General features: G+C 44.4%; 1 protein-coding gene across 2 annotated transcripts in view; it reads right to left on the bottom strand.

Moving 5' to 3' along the window:
* CFAP36 (cilia and flagella associated protein 36) overlaps positions 1–21099 on the bottom strand; it is a 144950-nt gene that overhangs the window by 82550 nt on the left and 41301 nt on the right. The window lies entirely within an intron of this gene.

Genomic DNA, 21099 nt, shown 5'->3' with positions numbered 1-21099 from the left:
AGTACCATCCAACATCCTCACGTAGACCCATTGAGGCAGACTATCTGCTGAATAATACAAGATCAATTGCCAGACGTAAACTCCCACCATCCTATCATCCCCTCCATATACTTATCAAGCTTATCTTAAAGCCAGCAAAGTCTTTTGCCCCTACTTCCTGGAAGGCTGTTCCAGAACTCACTCCCGCTAATTTAGAAAACCTTTGTAATTTCAAGTCTAAACTTCCTAATATCCACGCTTTGGTACCCATTTGTCCTTGTGCCCACATTAGTACTGAATCTTAATAATCCTCTCCCTCCCTAACGTAATCCCCCTGATAATATTTATGCGAGCAAAGCATATCTCCCTCCGCACCTTCTTTTGCCATGCTAAACAACAGCCAAGCTCTTTGAGTCTACCTTTCATAAGGCAGGTTTTCCCTTCCTCGGATCATCCTAGTAGCCGTCTCGGAACCGTTCCAGTTTTGAAATCATCCTCTTAAACTGGGACACCAGCAACTGCACACGAATATTCAGGTGGGCATCTCACAGCGCTATATAATCGGGACTAACACCATCCTTATCTTGTGCTGGAAAACCTCGCCTGATGCAACCCTAAAACCGCATTTGCTTTTTTAAACGCCAATCGGCATTGCGCGGACTCATAGACATCCCTGCTAATCATACCAATACCCCAAGTCCTTCTCCTCCTATTGCTCCACCCTGATGCGTCCATGTATATCTAGAAAATATTATTGAATGCCCTAATGCATGACCCTCGCACTTTTCACTAATTATATTTAATCCTATTACTCTTACTCCAGTTTACAAGGTGTCCAGATCTTCTGTATACACGTATGCCGGTCCTTCTCTGTGTTAGCAAAATACCCCCTAGCTTGTGTCATCCGCAAACTTTATTAGCACACTTCCGCTGCTTGTGTGCCAAGGTCATAATAAAAAGGTAATATATAGATCGGTCCCAAAACCGACCGAATTGAGGGACTCCACTCGTAACTCTCTTACCAGCCTGACATTCACCCCTTCCCAGTATCACCGTCTGGAGTCCCTTAAACTATTGTCCTTATCCACCTTAAACTTTCATATTCTTCCCATCTTTCCAATTTAACTAACAGTCCCATGTCAACCAGTGTCAACGCACTTACTGAAAATTGAGGTGATAATTAGATCTACCAGCGCTTTCTTTGTCTAAGTAATCTGTCACTTCTACAAAGAAGGAGACAGGTTGTTTGGCCACGATCTACCTTATAATCAATGTTGCAAATTCATCCAATTAGCATTGACCTAATGTCTCTACTACTATTCTCCTTAAAAATTTCAAGACCTTACATACCTGCATGACGTCAAGCCTACAGGCCTATATTACCGGATCACGTTTTTCGCCTTCTTCGAAGATCAGGAACTAACGCTTAGCATTCGCACAGTCATAGCAACGGTAAACAACCCCAGAGTTTACCGATTGATTAAAAAATTCTCGCTAACGGGCTCGCAATTTCATGCGCCGTTCTTTGAATATCCTTGGATGGAGATTGTCCGGCGCCTCCCAATTTCTGTCCCATTAAGCTGTTCACAGTTTGCCTCTACCTCACGAAGCGGTAATACAACACCTCCATATCCTCATCTCGCCGTTTACATCCACTCCATCATCCCTAATCCTCACTAGTCTTATCTAACAGATGAGGCAAAGTACTTATTTAGTATGGGCCATGCCTAGGGTAGCCTGAACCTCATTCCATTCCTCAATGTAAAGGCGGTGCAGCACCGACTTCTCTTTCTGTATATGTCACACACCTAATCGCCTTTGCAAGGTCCAGGTTGCTACATGCTTGTAGCCGTCGCATTTATCCCACATCGTTGTGAACCTCACTAAGGTAGGCTTCCCTTGCTGAATCCGGCCTTTCTTCCACTCCCTGTAGAGACTTATCTCCAGCGTTTTTCCAACTCCACTCTCTGGAGATGACTTGCTGCATCCGCTTGGCCTAGCCAGCTGCGCTCATGGTTTGTTTCCACTTCTTGCGGGATGCGGCTTCCGACTCTTAACCCACGCATGCTGCGACTTAAAGTAATTCCAGCCTCCTCTGCCATTTAATCACATTCCTCCGTCCGATGTCCAGCTTCCCTAGATGAGATTCCTTACCTCTATCAAAATTAGCCCCTGAGAAGTCAAAACGCCTAATCCCCGATCTACCTTTGTTTTCTTCCATCTCTGTTTGAACTGACTATCAGCTCTGTCACCTTGAAAACCGCAAGGTTGTCCCTGGACCATTTCTTTCTAGTTGGGTCCTCACTGCTCACCCAAAGACCGAATCATAAAATGGTATACCCTCTGCGGTACTTCAACTATTGGTGAAGACTCCATCTGCTGTCACAGTCCCAGGAAAAATCTGCCACCCTATTATTCTTCATATGCACTTGTCCGGCTATTCTGGAATGAACTCCCTGTCACAGCAGTTTCCCTTAGGTGTTTCTTTCGTTAAAGCAGCACACACACACCCTATCCATATCCAAATCAGATCCTGGCGGTCTGTAGCACACCCCAAGCACTATCTCAGGGGAAGCTCTAGTAGCTCTTTTACCCTTTTTATCATAGCTTTCCAACTGCTAGAAAAATATGTTATGACAATGTTAAACTGCAGAAAAACCTACAAATTATAAATATTTATTGTATTCAGATAGATAACAGTTGGGAAGAGTGAGTTCAATATGTCCAATTTCCAATTATCAAGAAAATGTATGGCATGATTTGCAATACAACTCACATATTGTTTGCTATAAGACTTCAAGCTAAGTATTGTGTGTGTGCACCCCTGCGCTGTTAATCAAAACATTTCTATAGTTGTCCATCCCACCCACGCACACATGGATCCCCACCTGCCACAAAGCTAATCAGTGTACATGGGCATTCCTCTTTCAGTTTCTTTTCTACCACAGAGTCAACCAGTGGAAACTCCAAAACAGAGGGGAGGAGGGAGGGTCATGGAGCACCCATAGGGACACACATCTCTAAGAACCATCGTTACTGCACAAGGTGAGTAACTTCTTCTTCGAGTAGTGTCCCTATGGGTGCTCTACGGTAGGTGACTCCCAAGCAGTACCCACCGCTGGAGGCTGGGACGTCGGAGTCAAGTCTGATATAGATGATAATACAGAGGCCCTGAATTGGGCGTCTGGAGCTGAATCACTCAGAATGACATAGTGTTCTGCAAAAGTATTGTGATGGACTCAGACCAGAAAGAGAGTGGGGGAAGGCAGGTGTATCAGCCTCAGGATAAGCAGGTCCCTTTCTCTGGGCAGCCAAACAGGGGCTACTCCAGGCCAACTGGGACACCTGATGCCAATTAACCAGTTAGGCCGTTAGGCTAATGGAGACAGCTGAAACCAATCAAGGTCCCACTCATATCGCTTAAAAGCTCTCCTTCCAGTTCCCTCAGGAAAGCCCTGGTGAAAGGAGCCAGAGGAGAGGAAGCATTGCTGAAGCCTGAGGTAAGGGTGAAGCTAGAAAAAGGGGACCACGGGGAAGTGGCCCACGGAATCAAAGCAGCTCCGGTGGTGAAGGGGAAGCTGCCAACAGCTGCTACCATTAGGATCCCTGGGCTGGAACCCAGGAGTAGAGGGTGGGCCTGGGTTCCCTCCCCTGCCTCCTGCTCTACAGAGATCCCTTTGAGAGGGGAAGCAGGGCTTGGTCGAGGCAGGACCACGCCTACTGCATCTACTAGCTCAAAGGAGCAACAGAGACTGTGGGGTATCCCCCCTTCCACCCCCCATACTGGCCTGTGATGAACGTAGCTCGGTAGGCTGTGACCCTTGCTGCTACACTGAGAAAGGGAAGTCACATTGAGGGCCTTAGCAAGCTTCTGAGCCCACTGAATCTGCCTAGAAGTGCAAAACCTACCAATACAGGCTCAGAGCTTTGTCACAGTATGTACAGAGGCCCATGTAGCTGTCCTGCATATCTCTGATATGAGGATACCCTTGGAGAAGGCAATAGTCGAGGAGACCGCTTTTGTGGAATACATGCAAACTGAAGGTGTGGGTGTTACCCCTTGCCATTGGTAGCAGAGTCCAATACAGCAAGGAGTCATCTCTGAACGGATATCGCTGCACCTTTTGACCTATTTGCAACTGAGAGGAAGAGCCTCAGAGATTTTCAGAAGGTCTATGTCCTGTCTAAATAGAAGGCCAAAGCTCTCCTCACATTGAGGGTATGGAAGATGACCTCCTTATTGTCCATATTTGATTTTGGATATAATATTGGGAGTTGAATGAGTTGATTCATGTGAACTACAGAAGTTATTTTGGGAATGAATTTGGGGTTTGGTCTGAGTGTGACCTTATCCGGGAATAAGACCGTAAAAGGGGGATGCGCCATCAAAGCTGCTATCTTTCCTGCCCTTCTTGCAGAAGTGATGACAATGAGGAATGCCATATTCATGGAAAGGTGAGTTAATGAACAAGTGGCCATGGATTCGAATGGCGGTCTAGTTAGTCCTTTTAGTACTAGGTTGAGGTCCCATTGCAGAGTAGGGGTCCTGGGTTGTGGGAAGAGGTTTGCTATACCTTTTTCTTCGTAGTCAGGTGAGAGGCAATCAAATAGTCGTCCACCTCCTGGTGGAAGGTAGCAATTCCTGCTAGGATAGAGGTGACATCCGTGGATTGGCAGCGTATCTGGAATATCTTCCATTTCTGCAGGTAGGTGTGATGAGGAGAACCCTTTCTACTGTGCAATAGTACCTCCTGTATTTCCTCCAAGAAGAATCTCTCTATGTGCTGGAAACAAAAAGGAGCCACACTTTGAGATGTAGGATCCATAAACTGGTGTGAAGGGTGAGACTCTTGTTCTGTGACAGAAGGTAGGGAGTGATGGTAGAATCATTGGTGGACGGAACACCAGCTGGGACAGGTAAGGGTACCATATCTGTCTGGGCCATATGGGAGCAATCAGAATATTTGCTTTTTCCTTTTTTGTCTTCAATAACACCTTTGGTAATAGAGGAAATGGAGGAAAGGTGTAAAAAAGGCCCTTGTTCCAAGGGAGAAGAATGTCTCCCCTGGAGTGTTGTCTCATCCCTGGTCTTGAGCAGTACTGCAGACATTTCTTTCTCTGGTAGGTAGCAAACAAGTCTATCTCAGGCTACCCCCATTGCCTGAATATATCATGTAGAATAGTTGACTCTACTTCCCATTCATGATCAAGCAGGAACTTGCAGCTGAGGCTGTCGTGTTGTATATTCCCAGTAGGTAGGCCACTGATATTAGGACATTGTGCGAGATGCACCAATTCCCTAGCTTTCTGCGCAAAAGGAATGAAACCTGGGAGCTCCTTGCCAGTTTATGTTGTACAAACTGGCCATGTTGTCCATAATGACATTCATGTCCGTGTTTATGATCAGCGGGGGGAACTGAGCACACAAGTTTCAAACCGCTCTGAGCTCAAGTAAGTTGGTGTGGAGAGACCATTTGCCCTGAATAGTGCAACCACTGAGTGCTTCCCTTCCTATGAGAGATGTGTCAGTGGCCAGATGAAGGGATGGGGAAGATTAGGCAAATGGGATCCCTGTGCAGACATTCGCTGGGTCCTTCCACCAGTTCAAGGACTGTTTGCAACGCTGAACATAGACAGGAGCTTGTTTATATTGTCTTTCTTTGGTATGTATACCGAGCCCGCTCATGCCTGAAGACATCTCATGTGTAGTCTGGCATAAGCAATGACTGATGTGCCCACAGCCAAGTGCTCCAGAAGCTGAAGGCAGTGCCTGGCCAAGATTTGAGGGCTGGATTGTATTGTCTCTACCAACAAGGAGAGACTGAGAAATCTGTGATGTGGTAGGAGCGCCTTTGTCTGAACTGAGTCGAGGTCAGCTCCTATAAACTCTACTTTTTAACTGGTGTTAAGGATGACTTGTTTGTTGATTTGTAGGCCCAGTTTTAGAAATAAGTCTTGCATGGTCTGAGCGACTCATTGGGCCTCTGCAAAGGACCGTGCCCTGAGAAGGCAATTGTCCAGGTAGGGAAAAATCATGATTCCCTGAGAGCATAGATGGGCTGTCACTACCAAAAGGACTTTGGAGAACACTCTCAGGGGCAATAAAAGGCCAAAAGGGAGTACTCTGTACAAGTAGTGTTCCTGGCCTAGCGTGAACCTGAGGTAATATCTTGGTATGATAAAGATTTGAAAATACACATCTTGAAGGATGAGGGCCGAGAACCAGTCTCCTTTTTCCAACAGGGACTGAGATAATTGTTGACAGTGTAATCATCTTGAATTTTTGTGCTTTTACATATCTGTTGATTAATCTCCAGTATGGGTCTCCAACTTCCCTTTTTCTTTGGTATAAGGAAGTAACGAGAGTAAAGCCTTTGCCCCTGAGATGTGTGGGTACTGGCTCTCTGTCTCCTACACTGAGGAGATGATCCACCTCTTAGCGTAGTAGACTCTCGTGGGAAGGGTCCCTGAAGAGAGATGAGGAAAGGTGTTTTGGAGGAGGAAGGGAGAAGAAGTGGATGGCATATCAACCCTGGACAATTTCCAGCACCAAATTGTTGGAGGTGCTGCAGAACAGGAAAAGGCGGCCTCCAAAAGGGGGAACGGAGTTTCCTAGCATGGGCTCGTAAGGAGAGTGTTTGATTGGCACCTCGACCAACCCATCAAAACTGGCACTTTGAAGCTGAGGGCTGAGACGAGGGTGATTGTGGCCCTGATTGTTTGTGCTTAGAGAATTTAGATTTCTTTCTCTGTAGCTCATATGATCTCTGCAATGGGTATTGGAGCATATACTGCAACGATCTTGGCTTGAACTGTGGTTGAGGGCTGTATTATTCCTGGGGGGATTCTGCGGGACTGCTCATCCACAGAAAACATCCTCCCCCCAACACAGATTTCCTGTGTTTCCCTGCAGAAAACATCAGGGAAGCAAAGGGAAGCCACATGGGGGGCAACCATGGGCACAGTTTTGGGGGGGGATTGTCCCCCTCCAAGCAGAGGTGAGAAATGGGGGGTATGTGGGGTTACATGCCACTGCCCCCCTCATTCTGCAAGTGCAGAGCTGCCGAACTGAAGGAGACTGTTTGTGTCTTCGCTCCACTGATTCTACAGCTGAACACTGCCTCCTGGGTCCTAGTACCAGTCATTTTCCCCTTCTGTATGCTGTGAGCCTTCCTGTTTTCTATTCTGTGCAACAATGAGTGCCCATTGTGGGGCTGGGTAAGTGGGGGTGGGGGAAATGAGGGAAGGGGAGGAAGGAAGGAGGATGGAATAGGGCTGGGGAAGGAGGAATGTGGGAGTGAAGAGAGGGAGATGGAGAAGAAAAGGGGATAGAGGAATAGCTGGGGGAAGCGGGAGCCCAGCATGTGGCATTCCTTCAGCAGCAACTGGGTCTGTCCTGTTAAGCAGGCCAATCGAACCCTTGCCCTGAAAAGCTCTACCCCCCTAAACCTGGACCCCTCTGATGAGCCCCACACACGCAACCCCCCACCCCACTGATCCCCAATCAGCTGCACCTGGACCTCGATCCCATCAAGCCGCACTCCCCTAGCACCTGGACCCTTCCACACCCAGAACCCCTTGCTGAGCCCCATCTCCTCACACCGAGACCCCCCATGAATCCCAATCACCTTCACCTGGATCCCCTGCAGAGTCACATTGCCCCTGCACCCAGAACCCCGCAATGAGCCTCTGTGCATCCAGATCTCCCACTGAGCCGCCTGCACCCAGACTGCCCCACACAGAAACCTATCACCCCACACCTGGAAACCCCCACACTAAGCCCTTCCACACTGGATTCTGCTGAGCTGAGCCTGCCCATCCACACCTAGTGCAGAAGGGCGGGGTCCGGGGTGTTTCTAGGGCAGGCCCAGCCCTGGCACTGTGTCAGGGTCAGGTGCAGTCTCATTGCTGAGTCTCTGTACTGGAGGAGGTGGGGCCTTCAGGGTGATCTCCCACCTCAATGCAGCCAGTGGCCTGTGCTCCCCACTGCCCTGCTGGAGCCACATTTATTTATTGACAAATAAAATTTACAGAATTTTAAAATATTGTGTGCATAATTTTTAATTTTTTTGGTACTGAATTCCCTCAGGAGTATTTTCTTTTGTAGGCCAACATGTATATCCCCAAGGATCTTAGGGTCACTCAAGAATCTTTTAGCGTGTGATAGCTGACAGATTTCTTCACCAAATAGTCACTGAACCAACAAGAGGTGATGCCCTTTAAGATTTGGTATTGATGAGTCATGAAGGCCTCACAGAAGAACTGGCTGTAGTGGACAGCCTTGGTTTGAGTGATCATGAGCTAATTCAGTTTAATCTAAACAGAAGGATAAGCAAAAAAAGATCTGCAATTAGGGTATTGATTTCAAAAGGGAAAACTTAAAAAAATTAAGGGTACTGGTTAGGGAAGTGGTCTGGACTGAAGAATTCAAGGATCTGAATGTGGAAGAGGCTTGGAATTACTTTTAACTGAAAAGTTTCAGAGTAGCAGCCGTGTTAGTCTGTATCCACAAAAAGAACAGGAGTACTAGTGGCACCTTAGAGACTAACAAATTTATTTCAGCATAAGCTTTCGTGAACTACAGCTCACTTCTTCGAATGCAGAGAATGGAACACACAGACAGGAGATATTTATACATACAGAGAACATGAAAAGGTGGAAGTATGCATACCAACAGGAATCAACTGAGATGAGCTATCATCAGCAGGAGAAAAAAAATTTTGAAGTGATAATTGAGATGATTCATAGAAGGTGTGAGGAGAACTTAACATAGGGAAATAGATTCAATTAGTGTAATGACCCCACCGTTCCCAGTCTCTGTTTCTGAAGTTTTTTTGTTGCAAAATTGCCACCTTCAAGTCTGTCACTGAGACTGCTGAACTCGAATTAATATGCAAATTAGATACAATTAACTTAGGTTTAAACAGAGACTGGCATGTATCTGAATGTCAATAAGGCATCTGATTGCAGTTCCACATGGGAAATTATTTGTTAAATTGGAGAAGATGGGGATTAATATGAGAATTAAAAGGTGTATACAGAACTAGTTAAAGGGGAGACTACAACAGGTCATACTGAAAGGTGAACTATCAGGTTGGAGGGACGTTACAGGTGGAGTTCCTTAGGAATTGGTCTTGGGACCAATTTTATTTAACATTTTTATTAATGACCTTGACACAAAAAGTGGGTATGTGTTAATTAAATTTGCAGATGATACAAATTAGGAGGTATTGTCAATACAGAGAAGGACCAGAATATCGTACAAGATGACCTAGATGACCTTGAAAACAGGAATATTTAATAGTGGAAAGTGCAAGGTCATGCACTTAGGGACTAACAAGAATTTCTGATATAAGCTGGGGACTTATCAGCTGGAAGTGACAGAGGAGGAGAAAGGTGTATTGGTTGATCACAGGAGACTATGAGTTGCCAATGAGATGCAGTTGTGGAAGAGGCCAAATCAGTCCTAGGATGCATCAGGTAAAGTATTTCCAGCAGAGAGAGGGAAGTGTTAGTACCATTACACAAGACACTGGTGAGATCTCATCTGGAATACTATTACACAAGACACTGGTGAGACCTCATCTGGAATACTATGTGCAATTCTGGTCTCTCATGTTTATGAAAGCTTAATTCAAACAGGAACAGGTGCAGAGAAGGGCTACTAGGATGATCCAAGGAATAGAAAACCTACCTTATGAGTTAAGACTCAAAGAGCTTGGCTTGTTTAGCCTAACCAAAAGAAGTCTGAGGGGAGATATGATTGCTCTGTATAAATACATCAGAGGGATAAATACCAGGAAAGGAGAGGAATTATTTAAGTTAAGCACAAAAACAAATGGCTATAAACTGACCATCAACAAGTTTAGGCTTGAAATTAGATGACGGTTTCTAACCATCAGAGGAGTGAAGTTTTGGAACAGCCTTCCATGGGGAGCAGTGGGGGCAAAATAACTAACTTGTTTCAAGACTGAGCTTGATAAGTTTATGGAGGGAATGGTATGACGAGACTGCCTACAATGGCAGGTAGTCATTCTGCAACTGGTAGCAGCAAATATCTCCAACAGCTGGTGATGGGGTACTAAATAGGGAGGGCTCTGAATTATTACAGCAAATTCTTTCCCAGGTGTCTGGCTGGTGGGTCTTGCCCATATGCTCAGGGTCTAACTGATGGCCATATTTGGGGTCTGGAAGAAATTTCCCCCTGGGTCAGATTGGCAGAGACCTGGGGTGGGTGGAGGGGGGGGAACGACTTCATTTCCACCATGGGGCATAGGTCACTTGCAGGTTTAAATTACTGTAAGTGGTGGATTCTGTGTAACTTTAAGTTTTTAAATAATGATTTGAGCACTTCAGTAACTCAGTCAGAGATTATGGGTCTATTACAAGAGTAGGTGGGTGAGGATCTGTGGCCTGCGATGTGCAGGTCAGACTAGAGGATCATGATAGTCCCTTCTGGCCTTAAAGTCTAAGTCTGGCCTTCCTCTAAAGTTTAGAGGAAGGGTATCTAGTGGTTAGAATATGGGCATACAAGTCAGGAATTCAGTTTCTCTCCCATACCCACCAATGACTCACTGTGACATGTTGGGCAAGTCACTTCTCATTTGTGTCTCCATTTCCCCCTTTGAAAAATGGGAATTCTATTTACCCTACATCACTGATGGATGTGAAATTTTATTAATGATTTATGTAATGTGCTTTGACATACACAGATGAATGGTTCTACAGAAGTGCTTAGAATTAGTATTAATTTCATCCAAATTTATAGTAGCTTAAGAAATAATTGTGTCTCCAGCTGCGATGGTCCTAAGCCAATGTCACACTGCACCGTTATAGAATATTATGTGAGATGGCTGTCCCTATAGAAGAGATTACTCATATCATCCCCTAACAACCCCCAGTGATGCAATGATGAGAATCTAGTCAAACAGTTTAGTCCTCTGACTAAGCAATCCTTTCAGAACAGAAGGATTAACATTGTTTCAGTTTCACTTTTGCCCATGATTCTGAACACCCATCTAACATTCTTCCAATGAAAGGATTGAAAAAAAATCCAGAGGAGGTTTTCAGTATTTTCAGATACCAATACTAGTACAGTACTTCGAGCTCATGTGCATGCGGATCCCACTCATGCTGTACTGGCACCCCTTCAGAGAAGTTCAGAATGCTTTTCTCTAATGGTACCCACTGGGAGGAAGAGGTTTCTCATGCTTTCAAGTGCCCTCTCCCAAAAGCATAAGAGGCAGAGAGACTCCATATATCAACCAGTTTCTTCTGACCACCGTGTCAAAGAGTGAACTTCTCAGCATTCCTCCTCCTCCTTTATTTAGTTTTAGATTAAGGTAGATAGTTTAGGTTTACATATTTTATTTATTTTTGGCCCAGGGAAAGAGAGAAGAGCTTAAGTACTAGGTTAGTTGTACGCAGTCAGTAAACTGCACTTGAGGAGGGATGAATCAAGGTTCTCTGAGAGATGTCTTTCTAATACCTTGGACATCATGTCTAAAGTATGTGTCTCTCTCATTTCCACTAATCCCAAAAGTATTAAGGAAAGTAAAGCAAGACAGAGCTCCTGTCATCCTCATAGCTCTGACATTACCTTGTCAGTTCTGGTGTTCAGATCTCCTCAACCTTTCAAGGAACCAATTTATAACCTTCCTCTCCAAAAAGACATTATTTCTCAAAACTCAGGTCTAGTGCTTCACCCAGATGCAGCATCTCTATATTTGATGACATGGAAGATGTTTAGCTAACACCAACAGACAAGGAGTGTGCTCTAAAAGTACAATCAGTGTTGTCACAAAGTAGAAAACCCTCGACTAGGAAAAGATACGTGGCAAAATGGAGGACATTTTCTATTTGGATGAAAATAAAAGGATGCATTCCTACTTCCTCTACTTTTCCACTTATTTTATAAGATTATCTTTTATCTTTAAAGCACCTGCGTTTATGTTTAAGATCTATTAAGGTTCATTTGGCAGCAATTTTGGCTTATTGCTCACTGGTATCAGATTCTTCCTATCAGTCATCTCATGTTTCCTTCAGTTAAAACAATTCTTCCTCCATGGGTTTGAATTTAGTGCTTTCAGCTCTGATGGACCCACTCTTTGAGCCATTATCAGCCTGTTCTATTCACCTCTTACCAGCAAAAGCTGTATTTTTAATGGTTATTACTTCTGCCCATGGAGTTAGGAAGATCCAAGCTCTCATGTCTAACCCTCCATATACAGTATTTTCATGCTGATAGAGTCACATTAAGGTCACATCCTAAATTCAACCCAAAAGTGGTTTTGGATTTTCATATTAACCAGTATATTCACTTTCCAGTTTTTGTCCCTAGACCCCATTGTTCTCCGTTAGAGTCAAAACTTCATACTTTGCATGTTAAAAGAGCCCTTTTACATTATATAAACAGAACAAGACTTTTTAGGAAAACTCAGATTTGTCTTATCTCTGCCACTCTACAATCAATCAATCTAATCTCAGACTGTCTAATCGGATTGTCACCTGTTTTAGAACAACCTATGAGATTAATAAACTGAACCTTCCTTTGAACATTTCAGCTTGTTCTACCAGGGAACTGGCCTCTTCAGCAGCATATTTCAGCAAGTCCCTCTGATACGAATACATAGAGCAGCTACATGGTCTTCGATTCACACACTGTCTAAACAATACTCTTTACACGCTTCATCCAGAGCAGATGCTCAAATTGGAAAGGCAGTTCTACAACCTTTGTTCTGATAAATTCCTTGCTCACACTTCCAAGGAGTCAAACTGATTGTCAGTCATTGTTATTGGGATCCACGTGCACAGGAACTCGAAGTAGAAACAGTTATTTATTTTTCAGTAATTGTGATTCTTCAAGATGGTCTGTGCATGTGGAGCCAACAACCTCCCCTCCGCTCCCACAGTGGTGTCTTACTGAGGCTCTGGGCATTAAAGGAGCTGGTTTGCAGTTGGGGTCACTCCATCGCTAGTGCTCTCGGGAGGTGGAGCTTGAGAGCATGAGGAATGTATGCATGACCCCCAGAGCACGCTGCTAGAGAAAAAAATTCAACCTCTTGTGCAGGGGTGCCATGAGTGGGATTCACATGCACAAACCAACTCAAAGAATCACAGTTATTGTAAAGTAAGTAACCATTCCATCTGAATGATGGGAGTTTGAGAGCCAAAAGAAACTAATATAAACCCCATTCTAACAAAATCAGCTTTTATATTCTCCATCATATTACTCCACCCCATTCTAAGAATTTTTGAGGTATCTAGCTTATCATAGAATCACAGAATATCAGGGTTGGAAGGGACTTCAGGAGGTCCTCTAGTCCAACACCTTGCTCACAGCAGGACCAATCCCCAACTAAATCATCCCAGCCAGGGCTTCGTCAAGCCTGACCTTAAAAACCTCTAAGGAAGGAGATTCTGCCACATCCCTAGGTAACCCATTCCAGTGCTTCACCACCCTCCTAGTGAAAAAGATTTTCCTAATATCCAAACTAAATCTCCCCCACTGCAACTTGAGACTTTTGTCTCCATTCAGCCCGGAACCATATCCCCAGATACTGAATTCATCCCCATCCAGAGGCTTCGTCCATCGTCCGAGTCCTGTCACGAATACATCACCTTAATGGGATCAAGGAACAGTCTCCACTATTGTCCCTATATGGTACCCATTATCCAGTGCTTTCCCACCCGCCTGAGTAGAAAAAGATTTTTCCTAATATCCAAAAACTGAATCCCCCACCTGCAACTTGAGAACCATTACTCGCGGTTCTGTACATCTGCCGTGTTTACCTACTGAACTGCAACCATCAGCTGCAAGAGATCCTCCTGTTTGGAACCCCCCTTTCGAGGTCAGTTGAACGCAGTCTATCAACCCCGGTCAGTTCTTTTCTTCTGCACAGGGACAAAACAGAGTCCCAGTTCCCTCAGCATCGTTCATTGAAGTCATTGTGCTCAGCCCCCTAATCATTTTTGTTGGCCCTCCGCTGGATTTCTTCCAATTTCCCACACTCCTTTCTGGTCGTGTGCGGGCCAATAACTGGACACAATATCCAGATATGGCCTCACCAATGCTGAAGAGAGGGGGCCGATCCACCATGTTACCCTGCATCTGCTCCTGCCAATGCTTCCTATTTAGATAGCCAAGAATGCCATAGCCTTCTTGGCAAGAAGGACACGTTATCGACTCATATCCAGCTTCTCATCTACTGTAATCCCTAGGTCCTTTTCTGCAGAACTGCTGCCTAGCCATTCGGTCCTTAAGTCTGTAGCAGTGCATGGGATTCTTCTGTCCTAAGTGCAGGACTCTGCACTTGTCCTTGTTGAACCTCATCAGATTTCTTTTGGCCCAATCCTCTAATCCCCAATCCTCTAGGTCCCTCTGTATCCTATCCCTACCCTCCAGCATATCTACCACTCCTCCCAGTTTAGTGTCATCTAGACACTTACTGAGGGTGCAGTCCACTCCATCCTCCAGATCATTAATGAAGATACTGAACAAAACCCGTCCCAGGACCGACCCTTGGGCCACTCCGATATCTTCCTCCGATATCTTCTGCATCTACTCTGCTACCTACTCCCTAACTGTCCCCTTTCCTCTTCATGTCTCTGTTTCCCAATTCTCTCTTGGAGAGATGTTTATTTTGTACTGTTCCTGTCCCGAGCAGTTACAGGAGCAATGAGAGAAGAGTAGAGTTCTTGGGTTCATCCACATCCGAATAGCTGGACTCATTGGTTGAAGAGCTGAAGAGGATAGCGCTAAGGCCATGTTTAGCAAGCTGTCTTCTCCTCTTCCACTGCTGCAAACAGTGCAGGAAGCAGATTAAGAAGCGTCTTCCTTCTTCTCTCTTGAGTTTCACTGATTGAACTCAGTGGGAACGTAGCTGAGGCCCAAGTCAGCAAGTCCAGGTCTACACCTCTTATGAACACCTCTCAGTAGCACCAAGGGATATTTTTTTTTAATTGTTGCTGTCTTCTTATCCAACAATTGCTGGCCAAGGAGCTAAGAACTAATAGTCCTGGCTTTTAGCTATGGCCCATTTTCCCTGAGGAAGATGCTCCAGTGAGAATGGAAATTGTAGCAACTTCTAAAAAGCAGTTTAAAACCCATACCTGCCCAGTGAATTTTAAGTCCAGATCTTAAAATATAAAATAACTTGCAACATTTCTAACTTACGCCTTTTTTTAAAAACTATGTGTAGACTTCCTTTTCCCCCCAGACACAAAAAGACATTGTCCTGAACCAAGTGCAGAAGCAGAAACATGTAATCAACTTTATCTTAAACATGATATTCAGACAGAAGAAAATTAATCTTGTGGCGCAGATGTGACCATTCACCTCAAGAAGACTGAAGCCAACATCCCAAAACCTAATGAATTTACAGTATTTCATAATCTGCATGTAAAAATAGGCAAATGGCAAACCGTATATTAAATATGTATTGATACAAGACAAAACTATTCTGTGTTCCCCATTTAAACTCCTAGGAGGCTTCCTTCCACATAGTTTTGGGAGAAAGCAACATGGGTGGACCTCTCTACTGGTGTAATGAAGGATACGTCCAGATTACCCGCCACATCGGCGGGTTGCAAGCGATATATCACGTCTCATCTAGACACGATATATCAATCCCCAAATGCGCTCCCTTCGACTCCGGAACTCCACAAGGGCGAGTGGTGGTAGCAGAGTTGACGAGGGAGCCACAACCATCGATCCCATGCTGTGAGGCCGGGAGGTAAGTCAAAATAAAATACGTCAACTTCACTTACGCTATTCCCGCAGCTGAAGTTGCATATCTTACATTGACTCCTCCCACCACCCCCAGCGAAGACCAGGCCGTTCTGTACCATCTACTGGGAATGACCAGGAATCATTCCTATTTTTACCCAGGCGACACCCCCCGGCGCGGCCTCACCTAGGCCAGCCAGGGGTATTCAGCAGTATCAAGCATATTGTACCGCTGCCACCAGGGAGGGAAGCGGAGCGTTATACTGCTCTTTACCTGCCGCCAGCATCGCATCTACCAGCAGCATTCAGTACACTAGGGGACATAAAAAAAAGTCAAAAAACGATGATTCATTTCACCCTTTTCTTTCACGTGGGGGTGGGGGTACATTGACAACAATGTACGGCTAGTACCCTGAACCATGCCAGGACCAATGTTGTTTGAAACCTACAGGCTTTGGAAGCTAGCCCAAGAATTGCAAATACTTTCGGAGACTGCTGTGGACTGTGGGATAGCTGGATAGTCCTCAGTCCCGCCCTCCCTTCCTACATGAGCGTTCCATTTCGACTCTTGGTTTCCGTTACAGCTTGGTTCCACGCAGGCAATTGTGTAGCCTGGAGATTTTTTCAAAAGCTTGGTGGCATTTCGTCTTCTGTAGACAGAGCTCTAGATAGAACAGATTTGTCTTCCCCATTACAGTGATCAGATCCCAGTATCCTCCTGTACGGTCCAGCTGGAGCTCTTTTTGGATTTGGGACTGCATCGCCACTCGTGCTGATCAGAGCTCCATTGACTGGGCAAACAGGAAATGAATTCAAAAGTTATGCGGGCGCTTTTCCTTTTACTGGCCACTAGCATGCCGAATTCAGTTGCTGCGAAGGTCACAGTGGTGCACTCTGGATGGCGAATGATGGCCGCTTGGAGGCCAATACCGTCTCGATTTGCGTGCGGCCACCCTAACGCCTATCCGGGTCGTACTATTGTAATTACTGTCGATTTAGCTGCACTTCCTTCTCGTTGGGCGAGGCAGTACAGAAACCTATTTAAAGAACCCTTTATTATCGATATAAAGGGGCCTCAGAGTGTGGACATGGTTACAGCATTAAATCGGTTTAACACTGCTAAAATCGGTTTAAACGCATAGTGTTGACCAGGCCTAGGATTGTGTAAATCCATCTTCCCTTCCCCTTTCCTCTCTGTGTGAGCCACTGACTGATCTGACCATCTCACTGGAAGCAATGAAAGTAAGTGGCGCCATCTCTTTGAGACTAGCCAACACTCTTTGCTGAAAGGAGGTGTAGGAGGGTCATTGGCCATACTCGTTAATCTTTCCTGTGTGAGTGCCCTGTGGGGTGAGACCCTTAGTTTATCAGCTGCTAGCGGACAGGATGCCCTCCCTGTGTGATTGGAAAATGGGTGAGGGACAGTCTAAGCATTCCCCCATCACCCCCTAAGGGTACCCCAGCATATTACATGTACGTACATTATGGTCCCAGAACCTGAAGGTATTTAGAAAATTGGAATTTTTGCACGCATGCTAATCCATCTAAACAATTCCCACTAGAAGGTACCTTTGATTTAGATAAACTCACATACCTCAGAGGAACCCTTACATCACCAAAAGCCTCTGACACGCAGTGGGAGCAATTTGTCTATAGCATCTAGATGCCTCCCTACCCGAACCATTCTATTAATTCCCTCAGCTTCTTTATATCTCCAAGTAAGGTAAGGCTGAAAGCGAGGAGGGAAAGGAATGGGTTAATTTGAAAATTCAGCTTGGCCCAGAGATAAAGAGAAAGCTGCTCTGCATTCAAGGTCAAGAATCAACCCAGACTATGCCAAGCACAAAGAAAAAACTGCTTTCAGCCTGTTCGGATATAGATATTCAAGCCTGTCTGCAAAGGCCTATACTTTAAGAATTTAGGTGTATTCTTATCACTTAGCTAGTTATAGAGGTATAAAAGAAAGAATTTAGGTGTATTCTTATCACTTAGCTAGTTATAGAGGTATAAAAGAATATCAAAATCATTGTCTATCTGTGTAAGGGCCTTCTCTCACTGTGACAGTCTAAGGCCCTGTTTAGTCATACTGAAATAAGGCAATCTGGGGCTGTTAGGAAGGTGATCCATGATCTATCACCTCCAGAGAAAGGGAAGAGCCTAGAACATGTAAAAGAAAATTTAGTTTGATAATTTTCTGTCTGGTAAGAACTCAGCTATCAATAGGCACAGCTGGAAAACCCTTATGTCTGTATAGACATAGCTGTGAAATCCTCACTTCTGTATTGTTTTGTATGTTTATTTGCCTGGTCTCTGTCTGGTTCTGTGATTGATTCTGTCTGCTGTATAATTAATTTTGCTGGGTGTAAACTAATTAAGGTGGTGGGATATAACTGGTTAGCTAATCATGTTACAATATGTTAGGATTGGTTAGGTAAATTTTAGTAGAATGATTGGTTAAGATATAGCTAAGAACATTACTATATAAATTAGGGGCAAACAGAAAGTAAGTTCGGATTCGAAAATAAGAAAAAAGGAATTTGGATTTAAGCTTGCTGGATGTTCACCCCAATAAACATTGAATTGTTTGCACCTTCGGACTTCGGGTATTGTTGCTCTCTATTCATGCGAGAAGGACCAGGGAAGTGGGAAAGTGAAGGAATAAGCTCTCTAACATAGCCCCAGCTGGCTGTGAAAAATAGAGACAGAATTAAACCAAAGGCAATACAAGTTACAGGACTGAAATTACATTTGCAAAGCTTGGCTGCCCAGTGAGACCCAACAGTCTGCCTTTGTGACCCTGGAACTGATGTGGTTTGGGGACACTGAAGAAGCCACAGTCAACCAGCCTGGACTGGAATACCGAATCTCTCTGAAAGAGAAGCCCCAGGACACCCCAGCGTGTAAAAGAACAGCCGTCTCAAGAGCGGAAGCAAGTGGGAGATTGCACAGCACATTATCTGGACATTACACACAGACACGGCCAGTCTGCACGTACGTGTGTGAGTATGAAAGTGGCTTAGGGCTTGGGGCATTAACATTTTTCTTCCCCTGAGTGATGTGGGAACATTCCCAACACTCTCTGTTGTTTTATTATTTTATTAATTAAGCTTTAAAATTCAGTCACATGGTGTGTTTTATTCATCTTCTCCCAACGATCCTGCAGTGTCAGCCTGATCACCTGACACGAGGGATAGATTGGTAACAGAAATCTGTCAGTTTTGGTGGAAAATTGAGAAAGGGGGGAGCCCTGCAGAACGCACACCATCTGTTTTGCCCTTGTTATTTTATGTTTGCTTTGCTTGGTATTGTTGATATTACCTTTAATCATGCAATTCTTAACATGTGTGTTCTCTCTCAGCTGCAGTAGGTCTGGGAACAGGAGAGGGGTTTAGCAGTCCTCTCTCCACCCCGGTTGACAGGGAAGGGTGGCAGGTGGATTTACCCCCAGTCGTAGCAGGACTAGGAAACAGGGGAGTTGGGGAATAAGTGAAGAGATGTATACGTGACAGCTAGAGAGAAAACTGAACAGTTAAACGCCAATTGGCTGTGCGTTCTGTCCAGGTGGCAAGCCTCATGGGGAATAATTCGGGTAACTCACTGTGTGAGTGATATTGTTAAGAAAAGAGACCAGGAAGGGTAGAGGGTAGTCGAGAAGCCCACCCTCCTTGCTAAATTGGTAATGAAACAAGCCTGAGCCCATGGGAAGAAACGGTTCAACAAGAAAAAAGGATTGGGCCCAGAAAGCAAGCAGGCAACAGGGAAAAAAGTTAACTCTGTAGTTGCTGGAGGAAATCAAGCAGTGAAATTTGGTGGGCATGTCTGTAAGTAATCTAGGCAAGACATTATTTAAGTGGAATCATTCGACTATGAATAAGTTAGTGGAATTTGCTGAAGAACACTCCTCCTGTGTACAATCTGTGTTTTATAAGTTTGAGATGAATTGGTAGTGTTTTAAAGTTGCAAAACCAAGAATACTTTTGCCAGACACAGGAAACTAGTGTTGTTTAATATGGTATTTAGCATTTAATCCTTAAGGTGACCTAATGCTTTACAAGATTTAAAATGTTTTAAATAAAGACCAAAGGTTGTGGCTGCAGCAGGGTAGTCAAAGCCAGGAGAATAAAAGATTTGGATTTATTTTTGGGTAACAAAATAGCAGATTATGGAGGAAATGTGCATTTTACCCAGAACGTATGCAGTATATATTGTAACAGGGGTAAAAGAAATGCAAACTTACCATGCTATTTAATTAAAATCATATTAGAACTCCAAAGGGAGCCACAATACGTTGTGTTGTCTTTTTCAGATCGCTATGCGTTTGAAAACAGGAGTTAAAAGTTAATTGTGTCCTTTTAAGACAGAGTCTCTAAGCGGCTGGGGAAAGAAGCGAGAGACGGGGGAAGCTTGGCTGCCACAGAACCAAGCTTCTGCCTCCTGCCCCCGCAGGGGAGAGAGGTGGGTAGGGGGGCTGAGTGGGACTGGGACCGCAGCAGGCAGCTGCATGCTGCTCAAAATTGGCTCTCGTGCCATGTTTGGCACGCGTGCCATAGGCTGCCAACCCCTGTTATAGACTAACCAACGTACTGGAGCATGGGCTTCCATGGGTGAATACCCACTTTTTCGGATGCCTGACGAAGTGGGTATTCACCCACGAAAGCTCATGCTCCAATATGTCAGTTAGTCTGTAAGGTGCCACAGGACCCTTTGCTGCTTTTACAAGAAAATATGGGTAATTCCTCTGTTTTGCCTGCAATTAATAAGGGTATTTGTATAAAAAGGAAGTATTTTAAGCAATGACTGACTGCCCCAGAAGGGGTAGACTTATGTTCTTTTTGTCTTTCAGAAAAACAGAGAAAACTGATGCCAGCTGAAAAGCAATCAACATACCATGCATATACTGGCACAATAGGAATTATGTTCTGTGTTCTATATCCTGTCTTGTGGTATCTGTCTTGTGGCCAAAATTGTTGTGTTTAATATTTTCATGGGACAGTCTAGTTCATAATTAAATAAAAGGATTAAATCAAAATGCAGATAATTGTTTTATTCAATTTGGAATACAAAATGTTTGGATAGTATCAGGAAAATGTGATATACTAAAAAGTTTAATACATTTGCTTAAGTAAGAAAAGAGACTTCATTGGCCAGATCTTTTAATTGAAAAATTATTGCACATGGGATCCTACTGGCTCTCTCAGATTTCTAGCCAGAGGGCTGGGGAGGGAGGAAAGCTATTGGACACCAGCGGTTGTATCTGATAAAAACCAATGGCCAAGGCCTTCAAACTTCAGTGATTTATTTAAATATTGTTAGGAAAAATTTATTTTTACGGTTGAGGATATTCCATATAAGCGAACAATTGAGTGGAAAAAGACTGGTCAGAGGAGATAGAA

This window comes from Chelonoidis abingdonii, chromosome 3 (assembly GCF_003597395.2).
Source record: "Chelonoidis abingdonii isolate Lonesome George chromosome 3, CheloAbing_2.0, whole genome shotgun sequence".
NCBI classification, from domain to species: Eukaryota; Metazoa; Chordata; order Testudines; family Testudinidae; genus Chelonoidis; species Chelonoidis abingdonii.
This window is presented reverse-complemented; position numbering and strand designations above follow the sequence as displayed.